We start from the raw sequence: 13560 nt of genomic DNA, 5'->3' as shown, positions 1-13560 counted from the left end.
GTGCTTTTTTTCTGGGAAAAAAGGTGCCGGTACTCACCATGAAGATATTATTACAGCAACTTCCACAGTTTTAACATGTCCTCCGATATACCCTCATCGTCTCAGATCGCTTCTTGCTTTTGGTATCAATTGCAGAATGACGACCTCGGAGCAGCCATGAGTTCCATATTTGCTAAGGTTCAACTGAGTGAGAGGAGGTCCTACTATCCTGATGAACATCAGTGCAGAAGTTGTCCGTACAAGCAGAGATAACCTAGATGAAGTTACTGTAAGATTCATCTTAGAGAAACCCCTTACAAATTCACTGGAAGATATTGCAATTATGCCCAAAGTATGCTTTAGAGGAAGTAGTATGTCCAGGACTTTATTTTCTTGAAGATATTCACGGAAACCACTAACTGCTTCTCTTTCATTTAAGCGAAATTTGCGTGCTAACTTTTTAATTTCAGCTTCGCCAAATGTCAGATGCTTCCCAGGATTTTCTGGCCAATACCTGGAATCTAAAATCTAAGCACATTCAGGCAAATCAGCATCATCTCCTTCAAGCAGACGCTTTCTAAAAACTTCTTTCAGAATTTTATAGAAAGCAGGTGAACTTATTGCACGACTGTGTCTTTCATTTTTGTGGAGTTCAATTCCTTTGAACTTCATTTTCTTCTGACTTTGAAGAGAAATACTGTAGTACTGACCAGGATTTTCAATTCTTTCTTCAAAAAGTTGAATTGTATTCTTTATCTTCCTGTCTGCTTTGTACAAATCAAGATTTCTCTCTTGTAAATCTAGACTTAGTTCACTAAGTTCTTGGAGAGCATCACACAAAAGGCCCAAATCAAGAACAAACTCGCATGACATTATTTTTATTAAAAGGTCCTCATAAAGAAAGCGATCTGTTTTGCTTCTTCTGCCTCCAGAAAGTGATGGACGAGAGCTTCAAATTCTTGCCACACTGCAGAAACAGTGCGAAACCAGATGCAACCCAGCAATTGCTTAAAATTCTGCCAATTTTAAGAAGTTGAAGTTCTAGAGTCGCTGCACATTCCTGTAGTTCCCTAGCATTCTTAGGTGAAGCACGATAAGTCACATAAAGTTTGTCCATGAAACTCTTAAAGCGATTCACTCCTGGCACATTGTTCACTGTGTCATTAACAGACAATTCAAGGCAATGGCTAGCGCAATGCCAGAATAACACTAGGAAACTTCTCTTGCATTAGCCTCCTTACACCATTACGCACACCAAACAACACGGCTGCACCATCACAAGTTACAGACAATAAATACTCCTTTAAGTAATCTTCAGATGATCCTAAACACTGAAGATGACTAAATAAAAAGTTTAGAATTCATGTAGCAGTTACATCTGATAATGCGATCAAATCCAAGAAAAGACTCAGAGGAGCCGAAGGTTCAGGAAGAATACACGAACAATAACAATCAATGTTATTGTGTTACTTTGTCGATTCATCAATAAGTAACGATATTTTGTTCTTGGAGTTCACTATATTGTCTATTAATGTTTTTCTCATTTCATTTGCGATATGGCTCACAATGTTAATGCAAGCATTTGCAGAATGAAGATTATATCCCATGTCTAGGCCATTAAGTTCCTGTAAATTTATTTCGTCTTCAAAGTTGTTATGTTAAATGATTGATTTCTCCTCGCAACTTTGTAAGCGGTTCGAAACACTTTTCCTGTTACGTCTTTATTATGAGACAAAGTATTTAGAAAAACTTTCTCTAATGTTTCGTTTTTTGCTTCAGATTTTATTTTTTGGCACGCTTTGTGCGCTGCACTCTCCTTATGATCATAATTTTTTTTTCTTAATGATATTAACTGTTGTTTGCGAGATTCTCCAAAATCACTGATTTTACCATTTGCCCACTCCGCTGAAATTTTCGTTTCCATGTGTTTATCGACAGACTTCATACATCCACTTTACAGCCCAACATTTTATTCTTGACATACAGCCACTCGTTACTCTCGCAGAAGTCATTTTTCTGCAAAAGACTTCAACATTCGGGACAATCATTATCAGAATCTGCTTCCTTTTGATCACGTGGGTCTTCGGTCTTGGTTTCGTGATCCTCTTCACCAAGTGTATTTTCGGTGCTAGTTTTCTGTTTTATAGGATCACAAGTAGATTCAACAAATTTTTGCTTTTTCAGCCTTCCTTTTTTTTTACTCAAAATGATTAAAATAAGTAACTACTTATTTTACTCATTTTGAACAATGATTGCACTGATTTAGCTTAGATTAATTCAAAACTCACGTGTACACCTGCCTGTTGCAGAGTGAATATAGAACTGATAAACTGATATTGGAAGCAATCGGAACTAACACAACTTCCTGTTTCTGGTTGCGTACCAACCTATCAAACAGGAAAGCAGGATACCAACTTATGAGTAATTAAAACGGAAATTTCAATTCCTGAACACAGTACCATCTAGAGAATATTTATAATGCATTTTGCTGTCAATAAATCGCAAATTTTTAAAAACTTAAGGAAAAAGGTGTCGGTACTGCATACCGTTGCGTACCGCCAGAAAAAAAGCACTGGTTGATATCATTTCCCTGTAGTTAATACATCCGCTCTACGTCCAACGGGCTGCCTGTTCGATCCTTCTCTGGGCAAGGCCCCCAGGAAGTCAGGCGATGTGAGCACACCTCCCAACTTACTGAGGTCCTAAAGTGGCTTGATAGTTTCATGTTTGGGCTCCACAGGAGATTTTTCTCATTACATAAAAAAATTAATTAATTATGAAATATTTACATAATGAATTAAACAAAAAATAAATAAAAAATAACGCGTATAGACCAACTAGCTTTTTAAATTAGCCTTTTTCTGTGTTAATGAACTATAGGTTAATGAACTATACACCTTTCATGCTTGGAAGTCACATAAAAAATACAACTTTGCAGCGATAGGTGCTAAGCACTACATCAAAAGATTGCTCTTTCCGAGGCAGAGGTTCTCGATGATCTTCAATTCCCGTGGAGAGCTTCGAAAGTCATTTCGCAGAAGCCAAAATTTCTGTAGAAATCGTTTCATAAAGCATCTTTTAAGGATCTTAATAGTACCAGAGCGTTACCTCTGGTAAATAAGTCTTTCAATTCTTTTCCTTTCGTAGCGCAGTCCAAAGTAAGTAAGCAACATTTGTTCTTGGAAAGTTGGAAAGTTCTGGGTTCAAATTTCGTCTAGGGGAACGATGAATTGGCAGAATAATAATAAATTATATTTCACAAAAATGTATTATAAATTTCGTACAAATTAAATTGCAATACGTTTTTGGCAAAAGTTGCAAATTTCCTAAGGAAGAAATTAATGAACAGTGCTGACATTTCAGTATGGAATATGTCCACTCCGAACTGCGATGCAGCTCTCACAACGTCGTGTCATGCTTAGCACCAAGTGATTCAGAAATTCTTGAGGCAAATTGACCCACTCCTCCTTCAGAGCAAGGATAAAGCGTTGTTTGTTTTCTGAAGGGGAATTTTAGCAGCAATGAGTTTCCCAAGCGTGCTTTATAGGGTTGAACATTGTGCTGACCACTGGATTCGATTAATATCCTGCGTCTCCAGAAGCACCTGCACTGCTGTGGTATTGTCATCCATAAAAATGAGTTCTCGCCTTCCCGGAAACTCGTATTTTCATCCCGCATGCAGACAAATCAGCCTTGAGGAAACACGCAATTTTCTGACAAATAATACCAGTAAATGGTGTTGGTGTAGATAATGCGGTTCGCTGTAGTTGGTAAATTGAGAAGTGGAGACGGTGAATTGTAGAGTAGGTGCCCTCCCTCGATGATCCTTTGGACTCCTTGGAAGTGTCACGTATTAATAATAATAATAATAACAATAATAATAATAATATGAGCTGAAGAACTTCCTTGCAATAATCTTTCACTAGTCATAGTTCCTTTTTTTTCTCCAGCACTTATAGCTCAGTGCATCCATTAAACATACTGCCTCTCTACACCATGATCCCAGGACCATCTTAACTATTCAAGAATATTCTCTCGGTTGTAAGCAGTACCACTTTCATGCCAGATCAAGTGTTGTCTATAATCGGTAAAAACGCTCTCATCTCTAAAGAGTACACTAGCTCATTGGTGTCTTTTCCAATTTTTATGGATGTGACACCACTGAAAACTTGCTATACGATGAGGTGTATATAAACGGACAGAGACTACTGGCCTTCGGTCGTATAGGCCTACTTGTCGCAGACGTCTTGCCACAGTTTGTCGAGATATCCGCGGACTTGTGCTTGAACGGAGCTGACTTGCAAGGTAATCTGCCGTAGTGCGTCTTCATGTTTTGCTGTTATAACCAAAAATATCTTCATGCTCCTTGGCAGAGCAAGAGAGAGAGAGAGATCTCTTTGCAACCATCTGAAACACATTTCATTGGTTTGAAACGCTGCCCAGACGCTGGGTGAAACGCTATGTGAGATTCCAAACTCTCGAGTAATACAGTGATTCTGCGGCCTTCTTCAACCATTCCAATAATTCTTCACCCCGTAAAATCATCTAGATGATATCTTTGAGACATTCGCAGACGTCTTGCCACAGTTTGCCGAGATATCTACGTACCTGTCGCTAAATGGGACTGACTTGCAAACTGATCTTCCGTGGTGCATCGATTATGTTTAGATTACAAGACATGCAAGTTTGCAACTTTATTCTAAGCTCTTCGGGATTTGATCATTACTCTGTATAAATTATCATCTTCTGTCGTTGGATCGGTTATTTTTATATCACTCATGAAACCGATGGCAGTCCTTTAACGTGGTTTCAGGAGACTATGGCACTGAAACTAAATCAGGAAATGTATGTTCGATATTAACAAAAAATCAATAAATCTGCTTTGAAAACAAGGCAGATTTGTTGGCAGAGAGACAGTAATATTTTGGTCTGCTGACCTGTCGGTCCTTCTATTCAGGATAAAAATATGGTACTGAGGAATGGCAAAACCTAAGCTTTTATTGTACAGTTATTTAGACAATTGTATAGCATACTATTCTGTTTAGGTTTTTAAAAAACATGAAATAAAATAATAAAAATAAAAATAAACCAGGCAAAGGAGCCATCAAATTCGTAAGCGTTGGCTGAGAAAAGAAAAATTACTATTGATACAGAGAAAGGTTTATGGAAGTGATATGGTAATTTAACATGATCAGAATAATACAAATTTCAGATTTCAAGATTCGATACAAATATTTTGAAATCTAGTTACACAGCTTACACCTTCACCTGCAGACACGTAACCTTGAGATACAACAGAAGTGAAGCATGTTGTTGTGCTTGTTGGCGTATTCTCTTGTTTGCGTAATTGGTTGACTGTAGCTAGGAAACATTCCAACAGACGAATGCTACGATTTATGTTCAGGAAGTCAGGGTCTAATAAAACTCCATAGACTATAAGTTTTTTCCGTCCGTTTTGCCATGATAGCGGTGTAAAGTTTCAGAATCATTCTGATAGAGCCTGATGTCTTTCTGTTTCAGACATGGCGCGGATTAACAGAAGATAACAGAGCTGAGTCTCTCTTCTGTGGTGTTCTTCGTTTCTAGCATGCTCTGCGATGCACAGTTTAATAGATTTATTGGTCTGCCTGTCCGAAATATGGGTCTTGCAGCTACACCATAGACGATAAATTCCTGGCTATTGCAGAGGTGTAAGGATCGAAGAAATAATCTGTTGCTATTTGTAAGTTTACTTCTTGATATTTTTATTTTCTTTCACCCTTGAAGAAGTCCGTCTAATTAGGACGAAACTTGTTGTTAATAAGTGACTATAAGTTATTTTGTGTTTGCCTTATTCCGGTTATCTTCTTATTCTACGCGTTATTCCCGCTTCCTATGCAGGGTTCGCGTGTAACTTAGATGCGACTTCTTGTTAGTACTACTCCCAACCGACCCGTCGCCTGGTTTGCCGCTGGGGGGGGGGGGGATATATTTTTGACTGTAGAGGCGTATGTTCACGGGGCCGGTTTGCCTGTTTGCGGGATGAAAAACGCCAGATAAACTGAGGGAAAAAACCTACTGACCGCACCCAAGACCTACTGACCACAAAACTTGGCTATGCCTGAGGAAGATCCTCAAATTCCTCACGTCTGCAACGGGAATCGAACCTGGGACACTCCTTCCCCAAACATATGGTTGCGAAGCGCAGAGCCACTAGGCTAACCGCGCGGTCTCTTATTCCAGTTATAGTCACATGAATATTTTTATAATGTCGGTCAAAATAAAAAGAAATGATGCGATGTAAAAGCAAAGTACAGTACTTTGTTTATTTTAAACGTTTTGCTGTTATTTAAACCTAGATTTGAAACGAAAAATAGACTTGCCTCATTCGTATACTCAAAAGCAGTGATTTAGGAGGACAATTTCACAACTGTTCCTTAAAATACAAAAACAAGAACAGATAGTGTGTATAATAGCACCTTAAAAATTATCAAATATATTTGAATCAGTCACATTAGAGCTTATTTCCAATAACTTTTTTTTTTAGTTGATTCCTCTCCTTGCCTTTGGATTTCTTCGTCAATATAAGGATAGAACATAAGAAGACTACTAGATTACTACTAGAAAATAAGACTACTAGCTTCTATTTGTATCTTCCTTTAAAATAACTGAAAAGTTGAAAATTTCAAGCAGCCTATCGCTAATCACAACGATATTTTCTCTGTGTTGGGACTTGCAAAAGTCTTCATTTCAGTTACGTATGATTTCTTAAGTGCTAAAAACAGTTCAGAAGATTTACGTTTAATTTTAGAAAGAGTTCTGTTTCAATTCTTTCAAGTGGAGATTTCAGAATAACTGAAATCCAATACTTTTTGAACTGCGACGCATAATTACAGAATGTCAGTTTTATATTTCCACTCATCAAACTCAGCTAAAGTCCTTGTTTCCTGTTTTTCATAGAAACTTAAACAAAAATAAATTATAAATAAATAAGATTATTATCCTTATAATTTTAATTTACTCTCTCTCTCTCTCTCTCTCATTTTTCAGTTCTAAACGAGATATTAATAAAGGCCAGAATTTTTATTAAACGAATAAGAACACATGACGTCGCATCCACTTTAGTCGATGCGACGTCATGTGTTCATGTTACCAACAACACCACCCATTTCATTATATATAATAATGTTCCTTTTATTTTGCTTGCTATTGAATACAAGCAAATTCACCGTTAAAAAAAATGAAATCGGTGGAAATATTAAATAATTTAAAATAATAATAATCATAATAATTCATATCACTGCACATACTGCGAAATGAATTTTATAGTGAAAAAAAAAATAATGTGCCATCTATTATTAATATCATTTGGAGAGGTGCTTCTGTCAGAGCTTCGGAAGGTTTATTGACCCAGATCAGCGTTGCTCAAACATTTTGATTGTTAAAGTAATATATACTGTAAAGTAATTCTAAACATTTTATAGAAAATTCTGCGAATAATAATTTGACTTCTAAAATGTTTATATTTCTATTTTGAAAAGTCGTAAAATTATTTCATGTATATAAGCGAAATATTCCTCAGAATTTCTATTTTTGTAAACTAGAATATAGAGCGAAGAGGATATTGACCCAGCTATTATTAATCGTTGATTCAAGGGTGAACAAACATTCCACTCGTGTGTGTGTGTGTGTGTGTGTGTGTGTGTGTGTGTGTGTGTGTGTGTGTGTGTGTGTGTGTGTGTGTGTGTGTGTGTGTGTGTGTGTGTGTGTGTGTGTGTGTGTGTGTGTGTGTGTGTGTGTGTGTGAATACATAATGCATTGTGTCTGCCCCATCCAAAATCTTCCAAACTTTCCAGATCCCTCCTCCTTATCTCTCCCTATGCCTGGCCAGAACAAATCTAAAATTAGCCTCAAGTCCCCACTGCCGAGTATGCACATGGCACTGAAAGTGAATATATTCTCGTGGCATTGTTGCATCTGTCGTTGAAAGAAAAGAACGTAAACGAACCATGAAAGACGCCTATCATCATTTGAGAGCGTTTGCCGTTCTGATTTACCATTTGCCGATTATATGATCAAGTGAAATCGTCATATGATTTTACTGATTATGAATTGTATTATATTTACTTCGAAAATTGATTTAATGCGTTTCTTCTTCCCTGGTCAAGCAAGTGAAATGAAAAAATTTCATTTAAAAGCAAGTGAAATTAAATTTTTCATTTCACTTGCTTTTAAATGCTTTTAAATTACTTTGTGTGTGTGTGTGTGTGTGTGTGTGTGTGTGTGTGTGTGTGTGTGTGTGTGTGTGTGTGTGTGTGTGTGTGTGTGTGTGTGTGTGTGTGTGTGTGTGTGAAAGAGAGAGAGATCAATTTCATTTCACTTGCTTTACAGACGAACGTGTTGACAATAAAGCAATTATCAACAACAAAAAGCCTACCAAGGGCATTTTGAATTACTTTTGTTTGAAGAGCGAAAAAATAAAGAAAAGAAATTTTAAATGCTAGTAAAAAATTAATTTAAAATTCTATTCATATAGTTATCATAGCTCTTTATACCTTTATGTATATATGTTTATGCATGTTTATCTATAAACACAAGTTAACAAGATAATAAATAACATTGACTAACTTGTTGCAATCACTACGTAAATTAAGTCTCCTCATAGGGAGAAAATTATGCCAACGCTAAAATTCTCTGCAAATTGTAAATCCAGCCTCCAAAGGTTATTGAGAGCATTAATGTAGTTTCTAGTTTAAGAAATCGCCAAATAAACACAATTTTATTGTGTTTTATTTTTTCACCCCAACATAAAATGAAGTGTGTGTGTGTGTGTGTGTGTGTGTGTGTGTGTGTGTGTGTGTGTGTGTGTGTGTGTGTGTGTGTGTGTGTGTGTGTGTGTGTGTGTGTGTGTGTGTGTGTGTGTGTGTGTGAATGAGAGAGAGAGAGAGAGAGATCAAATAAATCTACTTTTGGTGGGTCTCTGACATGCATAGTAACTCTTATACCACTGTCAAGGACTCCAAACTGGTTTTTTTAGCCAAAGGGGTTAAAGTGTAGACAGCGACCTTCGGGTGTTGAGGCCGCTTTGGAGTGTGTCTGGTTGTATTTTCTAAATACATTACATTCAGTGGCGGCTCGTGGCTTGAAATCGTGGGGGTGCTGCAACTTTCAAAATATATATGCACACTGTAAGTACAGTGTATACGTGTTTGGATAAAATATCAAAATTATGGTAAAAATTTTTTAAAAAATTAAACATGAAAAAATATTGTTTATTATCGATAACATTATACAGTTTAGTATAATATTATTACTTAAAAATAAAATCAATCATCATAACTCCAATAATGTTCTAAAATAAAAACTACAGCAAATGTTGTGTCTTTAATTGTAACCAAATATTTAAAGAGAAGGAATAAACACGATAAGCACTACTAACGCTCTACTACTGCCGCAAACTGCATATAAACAACAGTGGAACTGCGCGACAGTCAATCGCAGCTCTTTGTTTGAAACTCATTTTCCGACTGTTCGTCAAAGACACTGTCACTCTTGGCACTATAACTCGGCTTCTAATGAAACAAATGTCATCAGTGGTGTAGCTAGAGCTTTTCCCACCCGGGGTGATCCCTGAGTTTCCCGCCCCTTTTAATACACACCAAAAATACTACAAAAAGTCAAACCACGTATAGGGAAATAAATTAAACACTATGTTTCTTTTTGAAGTAAAACTTTGATTTCAATATTCTAAAATGTTATTTTTCTTGCTTTTCTGTTAGCAAAATCGTCGATGACATTGGCGAAGTCTATTTCATAGTAATGTAAGTAATTCTTAATCACTTTTATTTAGAAAAACTCCTCTCACAACTAGCAACACTTAGTAATTGTGAGGAAAACTCGCTGTAGTATTACAATAGTTGGAAATGAAAATACCATCTCGAGTTCTCGAGATGGTATTTTAGAATTAACTGCAAAAGTTCAAAAATGTTGAAAGTGCCGCCCGGGGCGGATATATATATAAACATGAATAAGTTATAAATTATCATTGACCTGCTTGCTTTTTAAAAGTTCATATTGAAATATAAGAAAAATCTTATGAACTTGCATACAGTACATATATTGGAAATACTGCTATTCCATTACACAGATCCCCCCCGTATGCATGTATGTATGTATATATATATATGTAAACATAAATTATTTATAAATTATCATTGTTTCAAAGATAATTACAAGTTATATGTCTAGTTTTGTTTTATTTTATTATTAATATTATTACATGACACCTCTATGGAATCTCAGGACTTTCAGTTCCGTATTTTAAAGTACGGATTTAGACAATGCAGAATTTCTAAAATTAATAACAGTATTTTATCAAAATCGCTAATTCATATAAAGCAGTACAACCAATAATAAAGGACATGGGAAGTCTTTTCTTTACGAATTCACGAAAAATGAATGCTTATGAACGTTATACAGCCACTTCTATTTACTAATAAATGATACGAGCTCTAACCGCCAAGATAGCTCCAAAATGGCGGCAAGTGCGGGGGATCTGTGTAATAGAATAACAGTATTTCCAATATATGTACTGTATGCAAGTTCATAAGATTTTTCTTATATTTCAATATGAACTTTTAAAAAGCAAGCAGGTCAATGATAATTTATAACTTATTTATGTTTATATATATGTAGAAAATATTTTACCTTGGGTATATTAAATGTTAAGAATACCAGGCAATTTTTAAACCTGGTTTTACTCCATTTCCCAAGTAAGCAAACAGACAAATAAGTCAAGTTTGCGCCTGCAAATAATGCAAGTCTAGCTGATCCTACAGGTAGTGCAAGACTAGGACAACTCGTGGTAAACGTGGAACAAGCTCCGATCACTAATCTATTGGAGATGTGTTTTGGCATTAAGGGAAAATATTAAGATTAGTTCCGTATTTTAAATATATATATATATATATATATATATATATATATATATGTAGGAAGTATTTTTACCTTGGGTATAAATATGTTAAAGATACCAAGTAATTTTAAACCTGGTTTTACTCCATTTCCCAAGTAAACAAACAGACTAAAAGTCAAGTTTGCGCCTGCAATTGATGCAAGTCTAACTGATCCCACAGGTAGTGCAGGACCAGGGCAACTCGTGGCAAAGGTGGAACAAGCTCCGATCACTAATCTTAATTTATATATAATTTATATTAAGGGTAAATATTAAGATTAGTGATCGGAGCTTGTTCCACCTTTGCCACGAGTTGCCCTGGTCCTGCACTACCTGTGGGATCAGTTAGACTTGCATCAATTGCAGGCGCAAACTTGACTTTTAGTCTGTTTGTTTACTTGGGAAATGGAGTAAAACCAGGTTTAAAATTACTTGGTATCTTTAACATATATATATATATATATATATATATATAAACAACCTCCCATTTCGCTATAAAGTTGAAAAATTCAAGAGCTCGAACGAATGCAACTGTGGGCGACCCTAGATCCAAAATGGCGGCAAGTAAGCGTATCTTCTATTTAGAGCCTTACACAACACTAATGAAGGTTGCCGCTTTCGACAACAAAATGATTGACAGGTGACGCCACTACTTTCTTCTATTTTCGAAAAGTTCGGTTTCTTTTTGGATAGAGGGTGTATAACTTAAACAATTACCTAAAACACTTTTCCTAAGTATTTCAATGTCATCGGTCTCTGTATTGGAGACCTGAAACAAATTTCGTTAAATGTTATCATGTCATTCTATCTCCATCTTATTATAAATGAAGAAGCATGTAAGTCTATATTATGATTTTGGGATGGAGGAGCTTGAAATTCATTTTCATTTCGGAATTTTAATAGTGACTTTCTTAAATAATTCACTATGAAATACTGAAAAGGGTATCTCAGTTTTGATTTCATTTCCAAAATAATTTTGGAATGTATTATATTTTACAAAAAAAAAAAAACAGGAAACTGATCGGAAAAAATTTAAAAATAAAAAAATTCGAGCAGATGTTATACAGGGTGTCCCAAAATTCACGCAAGATTTAAATTTAGCGCCATTTGTGCGGTAAAGTGTTGCCAACGAGAAAAAAAAGACAGCGTGATAGCTGACAGTTCAGGGTTATTAAAAATGCTCTCACACAGCAAAGAGAGTTCGTTGAATGGATTATGGAACAACAACAACAAGTTTTACGAAGAAAATCATCTTCAGCGATGAGGCTCATTTTCATCTTGATGGCTTCGTTAATCGACAAAATTGTCGCATTTGGGGTTCAGAAAATCCACGAGTGATTGTTGAGAAATAAACGCATGCACAATCACTGTTTGATGCGGATTTTGGGCTGGGGGCATCATCGGTCCATTCTTCTTCGAAAATGCTGCTGGTAAGGCAATAACAGTTAATGGTGCTCGCTATCGCGACATGATAATCCAGTTTTTTGTGCCTAAATTGCAAGATATGGATGTGGACGACATGTGGTTTCAACAAGACGGTGCCACATGCCATACAGCCCGAGAAACAATTCAATTACTGCATGAGTCATTTCCTAGTGTTGTCAACATGTATTTATACATATTCAAAACTGTAAACAATTGTTGAATAATAACACAATAATGTAGACATAAATACATTATTGTGTTATTATTCATTGTGCATCATTGTGCATATGATTGGTGCGGTATTAAAAAAAGATCGCGCGACCAAAAGATAAAAGCAAGCCGACAATTGAGTTGAAATGCTAACTCTCTTCAACTGAAGTCCATAATATTTGTTGAGAATTTAATGAATCACATTCACTATATATATTTCTTAGTTTTAACACGTTTACGAATTTTAACACGTCTTAGTTAGATACTGTGTTTGCGAGTGCAACATATGGTCTCTATAGCATAGTTTCTTTATGAGGGGGAAATGTGATTCATTGCATTCTCAACAAATTGCACTATTTGTTGAGAAATATATTACACAGACTGCTCGTACTTTATTCACTGACATAATAAAAGCACAGGTACCCCCCCCCGTATAACACAGCATTCCTACAACACGGTTTCGCTCTAACATGGTTCGAGAATTGGGGAAAATCCCCGTATAACACAGAATTCCTACAATATGTTCTCGCTCTAACACGCTTGGAGAATTGGAGAAATCCCCGTACAACATGGGACGTGATGAGAGCTTTTAAGATGCACCATGTCATTCGATATTTTTCATTCGAGTGTATATCGTGTCAGATTTGCGTACAGAATTTTAAATTCATTTTGTTTCGTGGAGTATTAAACATATTTTAAGACTGCACTGTTTTCTTCTTTGTACTATTCTTTGCATGTATTGTTGAACCTTTTTTAAAGAAGTGTTAAATATATATATATATTTTTTTGGGGGGGGGGGGTAATTTGTAGCCCTGAACAATGTCTGCTGGAAGTAAAAAAAGTACCTCTTAAAAGATATTTAATCTGGCTAGAATTAAAAATACAGATTTTCGATCGTCTTAAAAAAGGGGGAAAAAGTATCAAGTATCATATGTTGCAAAAGCCTTGGATTTAAATGAAGCAACAATCGGGACCATACAGAAAAATGAACAGAAAATTAGAGCTTCCGTTGC

This window comes from Typopeltis vanoorti, chromosome 22, assembly GCF_054136105.1.
Source record: "Typopeltis vanoorti isolate ZY-2024b chromosome 22, IOZ_Tvanoo_1.0, whole genome shotgun sequence".
NCBI classification, from domain to species: domain Eukaryota; kingdom Metazoa; phylum Arthropoda; class Arachnida; order Uropygi; family Thelyphonidae; genus Typopeltis; species Typopeltis vanoorti.
Note: the sequence above shows the minus strand (reverse complement) of the source record.